This window comes from Schistocerca gregaria, chromosome 9, assembly GCF_023897955.1.
Source record: "Schistocerca gregaria isolate iqSchGreg1 chromosome 9, iqSchGreg1.2, whole genome shotgun sequence".
NCBI classification, from domain to species: domain Eukaryota; kingdom Metazoa; phylum Arthropoda; class Insecta; order Orthoptera; family Acrididae; genus Schistocerca; species Schistocerca gregaria.
Genome location: NC_064928.1, coordinates 107759269 through 107771633, shown reverse-complemented (window position 1 = coordinate 107771633; position 12365 = coordinate 107759269). Strand labels below are relative to the sequence as shown.

The window sequence follows — 12365 nt, the reverse complement described above, 5'->3', positions numbered from 1 at the left end:
AGCCTGTTGCTGACTCAAATCGAGAAGGAGTTTCTTGTGTGAAACAGATAATCTCATTAACAAACTGAAAAAAAAAAACCAGAGTAGAAATGTGGCAAGACATACATGTTCATCTCCAAGATTGTTATACATAGATGGATGAACTTGCTCCAGGACACACAAAGGAGTGTAACATATGGAGATCTTTGAATAGATAATGTTCTGGAATTGCAAGAACCAGAAGCAGCATGGATAGATAAGGATTATCACACAAACCAGAGCTGAGCAATTGTGAACAAGAGCATACTAAATGTGAAGTATGCTCAACCACATGCACTTTTGAGGGGTTTATGAAGGACACCCCAAAAAACAGAGCCATACCGAAGAGATCCTGTCCTCTTGGCAGAACTGCCAAGACTGCCCCCCCCCCCCCCCCCCTACCTTTATGCAATTTGTTTTATGTAGATTTATGAAGTTTTGCAATTTGTAAGGTAGATTTAATAAACATGAAGCATTACTGAAAAACATTACTAAAATGATCTATATGGGTGAAATTATACAGATAGCCCTAGGAGGAATAACAACAAAGGAGTATCTGTGAAGAGAACAGACTAACATGATGTTCCTGAGAACAAGCAGCTGCCTTGTCTGTAGTTGCAGGGGCAATAATCTGCATGATTGACTGACCTAGGCTTGTAACATTAGTCAAGGTGGCCTTGCTGTGGTGGTACTGTGAACAGCTGAAAGCAAGGGGATCTACAGCTGAGAATTTCATCCCCAAGGGCATGCTTCCATACTGTATAGTTCAATCATGATGGCATCATCTTGGGTGAAGAATCTTAGAGATGAAGTAGTCCCCCATTTGGGTCTCTGGACAAGGTCTACTCAAGAGGGTGTCACCATCAGGACAGACAAAACTGACATTCTAAGGGTTGGAGAGTGGAATGTTAGATTTGTTACTCAGATATGTAGGTTACAGGATTTTAAAAGGGAAATAGATAGGTTGAAGTCAAATATAATGGGGATTGGTGAAATGCAGTAAAAGGAAGATCATGACTTTTGCTCCAGTCAGTACAAGATTATCAACACAAAATCAGATAGGAGTAATGCGGGAGTATGAATAAGAAAAATGAAATGTGCGAAAGCTACTATGAACAGTGTAACAAATGCATCTTCTTAGCCAAGGTACACACACAGCCAACAGCCACCATGTAGTACAAGATTATATGCCTACATAGTACTAGCTCAACAGGTAATGAAGAGAATGACAGAATGTATGATGCAATAAAGGAAATTGTTAAGACAGTCAAAGGAGATGAACATATGATTGTGCTGTGTAACTGGAATTCAGCAGTAGGAAGAGGAAGAGATGGAAAGATAGCAGGAGTGCATAGACTGGGGGAAATGGATGAAACACGAAGCCACCTGGTGAAAGTTTTTGCAAGGTGCAATTGAATCATAACCAATACTTTATTTAAGATCCATGTAAGAGGGTCTTGTAATTGCAAGAGACCTAGAGGCACTGGAAAGTGTTAGACTGATAACATAATGGTAAGAGACATATTTCAAAACCATATTTTAAATTGTCAGACATTACCAGTGGAAGATATGGAGTATGGCCAAATTTATTGGTTTTGAATTGGACATCAAAATTTAAGAAATTGCAAAAAGGTAGGAAATTGATTTGATTTGGGATTGGGATAAAAGTTATTGCTGCCAGAGGTTCTTTGAGCGTTTCAGAGGGAGAATGGGGCAATGTTTGATTGAAAAATGGGAAATAAATACAATAGAAAATGAAAGGGTAACTTTATGGGATGAATTAGTGAAGGCAGCTATGAATCACATAGGTAAAAACACAAGACCTAGCAGAAGTTCTTGGATAACTTTTATATTGAATTTAAGTGAAGGGATCACCAGAAGAAAGTGCTACCCCTTAAGTACATCCCAATAAACCAACCCAGCACTTCCTACCCCAGACCATCTGTGAAAGCAGCCAGCTCATATACCAGTTCTGCTGCAATCATTGCACATATTTTTATATTGGTATGACTGCCAGCCAACTGTCCAACAGGATGAATGGCCACTACTAAACTGTGTCCAAGAGCAAGGTACTCCACTGTGTGTGACAACATGCTGCTGAACATCACATCCTTGATTTCAATGGCTGCTTCACAAGCCAGGCTATTTGGATCCTCCCCTCCACCACCAGCTTTTCTGAACTGCACAGATGGGAGTTATCCTCAAAACACATTATAAATCACTGAGATTATCCCATTCTCAACCTCCAGTAACCTACTGTCCCCACACTCTTCACCCAACAGTTTCTGCCCCCTCACCTCCTTCCTATTTGTGTTACTTCACCCTCACTGTGTGTAGCCCTCTGCCAGTGCATGCACCTCTCTTTCCCCTTCCCTCTTCCTCTCCTTTTCTGTTCTCCATTCCTCTCACACCCCTCTGACTCACAGTCAGCCAATGCTGCCCTGGCAGTCTATATGCCTCCATATAGTGCCTACATCTACATTTATACTCCGCAAGCCACCCAAGAGTGTGTGGCGGAGTGCACTTTACGTGCCACTGTCATTACCTCCCTTTCCTGTTCCACTCACATTTGGTTCGCGGGAAGAACGACTGCTGGAAAGCCTCCGTGCATGCTCCAATCTCTCTAATTTTACATTCATGATCTCCTCGGGAGGTATAAGTATGGGGAAGCAATGTATTCGATACCTCATCCAGAAATGCACCCTCTTGGAATCTGGACAGCTAGCTACACTGCAATACAGACTGCCTCTCTTGCAGAGTCTGCCACTCAAGTTTGATAAACATCTCCATAACACTATCACGCTTACCAAATAACCCTGTGACAAAACTCACCGCTCTTCTTTGGATCTTCTCTATCTCCTCTGTCAACCCAACCTGGTATGGATCCCGCACTGATGAGTAATACTCAAGTATAGGCCGAACGAGTGTTTTGTAAGCCTCCTCCTTTGTTGATGGACTACATTTTCTAAGGACTCTCCCAATGAATCTCAACCTGGCACCCACCTTACCAAAAATTAATTTTATATGATCATTCCACTTCAAATTGTTCCGTACGCATACTCCCAGATATTTTACAGAAGTAGCTGCTATCAGTGTTTGTTCCGCTATCATATGATCATAGAATAAAGGATCCTTCTTTCTATGTATTCACAGTAAGTTACATTTGTCTATGTTAAGGGTCAGTTGCCACTCCCTGCACCAAGTACCTATTCGCTGCAGATCTTCCTGCTTTTCACTGCAATTTTCTAATGCTGCAACTTCTCTGTGTACTACAGTATCATCTGCGAAAAGCTGCATGGAACTTCCGACACTATCTACTAGGTCATTTATATATATTGTGAAAATCAATGGTCCCATAACACTCCCCTGTGGTATGGCAGAGGTTACTTTAACATCTGTAGACATCTCTCCATTGAGAACAACATGCTGTGTTTTGTTTGCTAAAAACTCTTCAATCCAGCCACACAGCTGGTCTGATATTCTGTAGGCTCTTACTTTGTTTATCAGGCAACAGTGTGGAACTGTATCGAATGCCTTCCAGAAGTAAAGGAAAATGGCATCTACCTGGGAGCCTGTATCTAATATTTTCTGGGTCTCATGAACAAATAAAGCGAGTTGGGTCTCACACAATCACTGTTTGCGGAATCCGTGTTAATTCCTACAGAGTAGATTCTGGGTTTTCAGAAATGACATGATACACGAGAAAAAAACATGTTCTAAAATTCTACAACAGATCGATGTCAGAGATATAGACCTATAGTTTTACGCATCTGCTCAATGACCTTCTTGAAAACTGGGACTACCTGTGCTCTTTTCCAATCATTTGGAACCTACATACAATACCAGTCAGTCCTCTTCTCCTCCCCATTTGTACCTTGCAATCCCTTCCCATTTATATCCCCCTCCAGACTACTGCTTCCATTCAACATGACAGCTGCATTCCAGTCTTTACTACCAGAGATGGCTGTCATGTGTGCATGAGATGGGCATAATTGTGTGAATGAATGAATGTATTATCGTTTGTGTTTTCTTTTCTGAAGAACGTCTGGCTGAAATCTAAATTGTAACGATTTTTTCATTGTGCTTGTCTGCAACTCAGCATGTCATCTTTACAGTGAGGAGCAATCTATCTTTTTCTTGATATTTCAACCTTGGAATTCCATTGTTTAAGTAATGCATATTATATATCGAATTATACACATTAAAATAAATGAATGCATAACTATAAATGAAAAAAGCTGAAACCAATCTTCAAATTAATTAGAAATTAAGATCATCTTTTGCACAGTTTGCAAATCTTTCAAGTGTGTAGAAAACCTTTTCCTTCAGCCACTTTTGGATTTAGCTTTGAAAACATTTACAGAGGCCTGATCTGCTTGTGAAGGTAATCTATTAAAAAGCTGATTATAGGCATATCTGTTTTAATGTTTGATGAATATTTTAATGATGTACAGACTGCCTGTTACAGCTTTATTTTATATGCAACTGTACGTGAAGAGAGAAGAGACTATTAATATATTTAACTGTTTGAAGTAAGGTGTACAAGATATTTTAATTACAGAATTACCAGACATACACCTGTTGCCCTTCCTCTACCAGAGAAAATCTTTTTGGCCCCAGAAGAATTACCTAACAAAAGAATACTGTACCTTAGGTAGCAATGACAGAAAGCATAATGAGAATGAAGCGAAAGTTTTTCAGAAATAGTTATGTGTTGTTTCACAAACAAATAAATAGCACGTGACAGCTTTTTCCACATATATTCTATTTGATTGTTTCAAGTTAATTTCGCATACAGATATATACCAAGCAGTATAGCAGATGTGTACTCAGTATCAACACTGGATAGAATGAAAATAATATTCACAGTCTTTTCATAATGAATAGTTAATTCATACGCATTAAACCAGGTATTTCAAAATTTAAGTCACCCTTCAGTTTATAGTTTCAGTTTTCTCACATTTTTCACAGAATTTATGAACGTTGTGTCATCTGCATACAGTACAAATTTACATGGCATGTTGCTTGGCAGGTGATTTACAAATGTTACAAACAGCATAGTTTTGAGATATCTCGGCACCAATCAGAGCTTTGTAGCACCTGAGTGGCCTTTACAAATGTCTGCTTGTGTCTGTCCTTTTTTCCCCCCTAAGGTAAGTCTTTCCTCTCCAGGGATTGGACTGACTCCTTACTCTCTCCCTTAAAACCCACATCCTTTCGTCTTTCCCTCTCCTTACAGCTTTCCTGATGAAGCAACCGTGGGTTGCGAAAGTTCAAATTTTATGTGTGTGTTTGTGTGTCTATCAACATACCAACGCTTTCGTTTGGTAAGTTATATCGTCTTGGTTTTTAGATATATTTTTCCCACGTGGAAAGAAGGTGTGACTTACCAAACGAAAGCATTGGCAGGTTGATAGAAACACAAACAAACACAAACATACACAGAAAATTCAAGCTTTCGCAACCAACGGTTGCTTCATCAAGAAAGAGGGAAGGAGAGGGAAAGACGAAAGGGTGTGGGTTTTAAGGGAGAGGGTACGGAGTCACTCCAGTCCCAAGAGTAGAAAGACTTATCTTAGGGGGAAAAAAGGACAGGTACACACTCGCACACACACACGCACATCCATCTGCACATACACAGACAAAAGCAGACATTTGTAAAGGCAAAGAGTTTGGGCAGAGATGTCAGTCGAGGCAGAAGTACAGAGGCAAAGATGTTGTTGAAAGACAGGTGAGGTATGAGTGGTGGCAACTTTAAATTAGCAGAAGCTGAGGCCTGGCAGATAATGAGAAGAGAGGATATACTGAAGGGAAAGTTCCCATCTCCGGAGTTCTGACAGGTTGGTGTTAGTGGGAAGTATCCAGATAACCTGGACAGTGTAATACTATCCCAAGATGTGCTGGCCGTGCATCAAGACATGTTTAGCCACAGGGTGATCCTCATTACCAACAAACACTGTCTACCTGTGTCCATTCATGCAAATGGACAGTTTGTTGCAGGTCATTCCCACATAGAAAGCTCCACAGTGTAGGCAGGTCAGTTGGTAAATCACGTGGGTGCTTTCACACGTGGCTCTGCCTTTGATCGTGTACACCTTCCGGGTTACAGGACTGGAGTAGGTGGTGGTGGTGGTGGGAAGCTGCATGGGACAGGTTTTACACTGGGGGCAGTTACAAGGGTAGGAGCCAGAGGGTAGGGAAGGTGGTTTGGGGATTTCATAGGGATGAACCAAGAGGTTACGAAGGTTAGGTGGATGGTGCAAAGACATTCTTGGTGGAGTGGGGAGGATTTCATGAAGGATGGATCTCATTTCAGAGCAGGATTTCAGGAAGTCGTATCCCTGCTGGAGAGCCACATTCAGAGTCTGATTCTGTCCCGGAAAGTATCCTGTTGCAAGTGGGGCACTTTTGTGGTTCTTCTGTGGGAGGTTCTGGGTTTGAGGGTATGAGGAAGTGGTCTGGTTATTTGCTTCTGTACCAGGTTGGGAGGGTAGTTGCGGGATGCGAAAGCTGTTTTCAGGTTGTTGGTGTAATGGTTCAGGCATTCCGGACTGGAGCAGATTTGTTTACCACAAAGACCTAGGTTGTAGGGAAGGGACCGTTTGATGTGGAATGGGTGGCAGCTGTCATATAGGGGAGTCAGTACTTTGTGTGATTTTGGACAGAAAGCATGTAGCTTCATCATCATCATCATCATCATTTAAGACTGATTATGCCTTTCAGCATTCAGTCTGGAGCATAGCCCCCTTATAAAATTCCTCCATGATCCCCTATTCAGTGCTAACATTGGTGCCTCTTCTGATGTTAAACCTATTACTTCAAAATCATTCTTAACAGAATCCAGGTACCTCCTCCTTGGTCTGCCCCAACTCCTCCTACCCTCTACTGCTGAAGCCACGAGTCTCTTGGGTAACCTTGCTTCTCCCATGCGTGTAACATGACCCCACCATCTAAGCTTGTTCATCGTGACTGCTACATCTATAGAGTTCATTCTCAGTTTTTCTTTGATTTCCTCATTGTGGACACCCTCCTGCCATTGTTCCCATCTACTAGTACCTGCAATCATCCTAGCTACTTTCATATCCGTAACCTCAACCTTGTTCATAAGGTAACCTGAATCCACCCAGCTTTTGCTCCCATACAACAAAGTTGGTCGAAAGATTGAACGGTGCACAGATAACTTAGTCTTGGTACTGACTTCCTTCTTGCAGAAGAGAGTAGATCGTAGCTGAGCGCTCACTGCATTAGCTTTGCTACACCTCGCTTCCAGTTCTTTCAATATGTTGCCATCCTGTGAGAATATGCATCCTAAGTACTTGAAACCGTCTACCTGTTCTAACTTTGTTCCCCCTATTTGGCACTCAATCCGTTTATATTTCTTTCCCACTGACATTACTTTCGTTTTGGAGATGCTAATCTTCATACCATAGTCCTTACATTTCTGATCTAGCTCTGAAATATTACTCTGCAGACTTTCAATCGAACCTGCCATCACAACTAAGTCATCCGCATATGCAAGACTGCTTATTTTGTGTTCACATATCTTGATCTCAGCGAGCCAGTCTATTGTTTTCAACATATGATCCATAAATAATATGAACAACAGTGGAGACAGGTTGCAGCCTTGTCTTACCCCTGAAACTACTCTGAACCATGAACTTAATTTACCGTCAACTCTAACTGCTGCCTGACTATCCATAAAGACCTTTAATTGCTTGCACAAGTTTGCCTCCTATTCCATAATCTCATAGAACAGACAATAACTTCCTCCTAGGAACCCGGTCATATGCCTTTTCTAGATCTATAAAGCATAGATACAATTCCCTGTTCCACTCATAACACTTCTCCATTATTTGCCGTAAGCTAAAGATCTGGTCCTGACAACCTGTAAGAGGCTAAACCCACACTGATTTTCATCCAATTGGTCCTCAACTAATACTCGCACTTTTCTTACAACAATAGCTGAGAAGATTTTACCGACAACGCTGATTAAAGAAATACCTCTGTAGTTGTTACAACCTTTTCTGTTTCCATGTTTAAAGATTGGTGTGATTACTACTTTTGTCCAGTCTGATGGAACCTGTCCCGACTCCCAGGCCATTTCAATTATCCTGTGTAGCCATTTAAGACCTGATGTTCCACTGTATTTGGTGAGTTCCGACTTAATTTCATCCACCCCAGCTGCTTTATTGCACTGCAATCTATTGAGCATTTTCTCCACTTCCTCAAATGTGATCCTATTTCCATCGTCATTCCTATCCCATTCTACCTCGAAAACTGAAACATTGCTGATCGTATTTTCACCTATATTGAGCAACTCCTCAAAATATTCCCTCCAGCTGCCCAAGGCATCCACAGGATTCACCAGCAGTTTTCCTGACCTATCCAAAATACTTGTCATTTCCTTCTTACCTCCCTTTCGATGACTGCTAATTACACTCCAGAATGGTTTACCAGCAGCTTGACCCATAGTCTCCAACCTGTTTCCAAAGTCTTCCCAAGATTTCTTTTTGGATGCTGCAATTATCTGTTTGTCTTGTTTCTTTCTTCAACATAACTTTCTCTGTCTACCTGAGTTCTAGTATGTAGCCATTTTTGATACGCCTTCTTTTTCCTTTTACAGGCTGCCTTGACTGTGTCATTCCACCAAGCTGTTTGCTTCATCCTTAGCCTTAGCCTTCTTTAGCCACTTCTAGTACTGTGTCCCTGTACCTTGTCCATTTCTTTTCCAATGACTGTAATTGACTACATTCAACTAACTGGTACCTTTCTGAGATCGCTGTTATGTACTTGTGCCCGATTTCCTTATCCTGAAGTTTCTCCACTCTTATCCTCCTACATACAGATCTGACCTCCTGCACTTTTGGCCTCACAATCTCAATTTCACTGCATATTAAATAATGATCAGTGTCATCAAAGAATCCCCTGAATACATGTGTGTCCCTCACAGCCTTCCTGAATTACTGATCTGTTATTATACAGTCAATGACAGATCTGGTTCCCCTGCCTTCCCAAGTATACCGGTGAATGTTCTTATGTTTAAAAAAGGGGTTTGTGATTACTGAGCCCATATTGGCACAGAAATTTATTATATGTATGTTACAACTTATTTTAGATTTGTAAAGATACCTTTATGTTGAAATTGTAATAAATATCAGCTGAATCACTATACTTGATTAAATTTTATTTTTACTTTATAGTAAAAACCTACAGTGACTGTTCCAGGATTTTTGCTGCGACAGATTGCCAGCTATGATGAGTAAAAACTAACCCCTAAGAATGTCATAAACTGAAGAAAGATGAAAGTAAAGAGGAGTAGGAGAAATAAGATTAGCAATAAACTTAATGTCCAAAGTGGAGACTCAGAAGTTGATGAAAAGAAGAAATTCTGCTACTTTGGGAGCAAAATAAAAAATTATGTACAACGCAAAAAAGACATAAAAATTGATTATCAGAGGCAAAGAGGGCATTTCTGGCAAAATAAATCTCTTACAAGGGAACCTCCCCATCACACCCCCCCTCAGATTCAGTTGTAATTTGACACTGTGGATAGGCCTTGAAAAACTGAACACAGATCAATCGAGAAAACAAGAAGAAATGTGTGGAACTATGAAAATAATAAGCAAATATACAAACTGAGTAGTCCATGTGCAAGATAGGCAGCATCAAGGAGAGTGTGAGCTTAGCAGTGCCGTGGTCTTGTGGTTAGCGAGAGCAGCTGCGGAGCAAGAGGTTCTTGGTTCAAGTCTTCCCTCGAGTGAAAAGTTTAATTTTTTATTTTCAGACAATTATTATCTGTCCTTCTGTCTGTCCGATGCAAGGTAACTGCGCCGTAGTATGGGGATGCTACACCTAAACAAACATCGAAACACATATGACAAACTCTTATGTTTTCATCACTATTTTGGGAGTGATTATCACATCCACAAGAAAACCTAAATTGAGCAAGGTAGAAGAATCTTTTTACCCACTCGCCAAGTGTACAAGTTAGGTGGGTTGACAACATACTCCTGTCATGTGACGAACATGCCGTCACCAGTATCATATAGAAAACATCAGACGTGTTTTCCTGTGGAGGAATCGGTTGACCTATGACCTTGTGATCAAATGTTTTTGGTTCTCATTGGAGAGGCACGTCCTATCATCTACTAATCGCACGGTTTTGCTGTGCGGTTGCAAAACACACACACTAAACTTATTACAGTGAACAGAGACATCAATGAATGAACAGACAGATCATAACTTTACGAAAATAAAGAAAGTAAACTTTTCACTCGAGGGAAGACTTGAACCAAGGACCTCTCTTTTCACAGTTCCTCACGCTAATCACGGGACCACAGAGCTCCTGAACTCAAATTATCCTTGATGTTGCCTATCTCGCGCATGGACTACTCAGTTTGAATATTTTGCTTATTTTTTTCACAGTTCCACACAACTTCCTGTTTTCTCGATTGATCTGTGTTCAGGTTTTCAAGGCCTATCCACTGTGCCAACTTATAACTGAATCTGAGAGGGGTGCGATGGGGAGGTTCCCTTGTTAGTATCATTATTGACTTATTAGAAGTAGAAATTTCTGAGAATGTATGTTTGAAAGTGAATCATGGATTGAAGGATAACCAGGAAAGAGGACAATCAAAGAATTCGAGATGTGACGCTACAGCAAGATGATGAGAACTAGGAGGGCTAGTAAGAGATGAAACAATGAGGTTCTCTGCATAAGTGGTGAGCAGAGGAGCATGTAGAAAACACTGACAAGAAAAAGAGACGTGATGATAATGTGTGTTGAAACATCAGGGAATAACTTCTCTAGTGCTAGAGGGAGATGTAGAGAGTAAAAACTATAGAGGAGACAAAGATTGGAATATATCCAAATGGAAAAGGAGAGGAATTCCAAGCATACCACATCAAACCAGTCAAAAGACTGATGGACAGAAAAAATGCAGCTTAGGTTTGGGGAGTAACAATAGTCTCTGAAGGCTTTATCTTTCACAACCTGGAAGCCTAGGGATTGCTTGTCAATGCAGAAATGCCCTCTGCAGATGGCTGGACAATATGGGAGACACTTTCTAGTATCATGGGGATGATAGCTATCCAACTGCAGATGCTGTTGATAGTTTCTGGGTCTGATATGGATAGAGGTTTTATGTATCAAGTGCAGAGGTAGAAGATGAGAAAGATTATAGTTTAACATCTGCTTAATGATGAGGTCACTAGAGATAGAGAACAAAGTTGCAAAGATGGGAAATGAAGTCAGCTGTTCTCTTTTGGAAGAAACCATCTGGGCATTACCCTTACTCAATTTTGGGAAACCACAGGAAACCTAGATCTTATACTGTTTTCTGCCCTGAGGTTTGTTCTAACATTTGACTTTCTAATATTTTATTTTTGGTTCCATAATTAAGACAGAGCACCACAAAGATTTCTACTGTCAGAAGTTATAGTCTGTTGCTCCCACAATATCCAAACTAAATAAAATCTAATGCAAGTGCACTATGAGAATGTTATCCAAATACAATATAATTACTTCACCCGAACATTAACTATGAATCAAAAATAAACAAGGCTTGGACATCTTGCAAGGTCACAAGGCACTAATGCACTAGATAATAACGTACTAACACAGCTACCACATTATCACAGCTAGATTAAAAAAAAGTTTGAAAGTCCCAAACACTTACATGATTACATTAATAATTGATATTCCTATAATGTATGAACAAATTTTTTTAATACAGTGCTTATATATGTAAATTTAAAAATTGGTTTTTAAATATATGTGTGTATTGTCCTTCTCATATTAAAGACGTGGAGTTTTTGTTCCTTGTAATGGGATACTCGGCAAAAAATGTATATGTTTTATTTTTGGTTTTCTGTGACATATGAGGCCGCAATCAAAATATGACAAATCTACAGGTCCTACTGACACCCACTGAAAAATTTCTAATACTGAAAATAAACTATAATTTACTCACTATTTTGTCAAAAGATACTATCTAACGTCCACTTCATAAATAAATTATTTTTCTAAAGTTCTACAGACAAAATCAAAATTTTCGCTTATATAAATTAATTTAAAAATAATCCAAGGAGATAACAAATATCAGAGAAGTTTTATTAAGATTCGCACATGTATTGCGTAATTTATGAACGCCTCTGAGAAATGCAGCTGGACTGACTGATAATCAATAAACTACGGACGGGAATATTTTGTAAACATTTCATAATGAAAATAGCACGTCAAGTTATCGGGTCCAAAACGAATTTGCGATACTAGTTGTTCTCCTTGACTAGTGATCTAACGCTAATGGCTGCTGCTACGTCACTTATTGGTGCACTTTCGGCTGACG

At 40.0% G+C, this 12365-nt stretch overlaps 1 protein-coding gene across 1 annotated transcript in view; it reads right to left on the bottom strand.

Annotated features, from left to right (window-relative positions):
* Positions 1 to 12074, bottom strand: part of LOC126291451 (uncharacterized) — a 104547-nt gene extending 92473 nt beyond the window's left edge. The window contains exon 1 of the mRNA XM_049984964.1: positions 11991 to 12074. The gene's annotated coding sequence lies outside the window, so the exon portion shown is untranslated. The remainder of the gene's footprint in view (positions 1 to 11990) is intronic.
* Between the last annotated feature and the right edge of the window lie 291 nt (positions 12075 to 12365).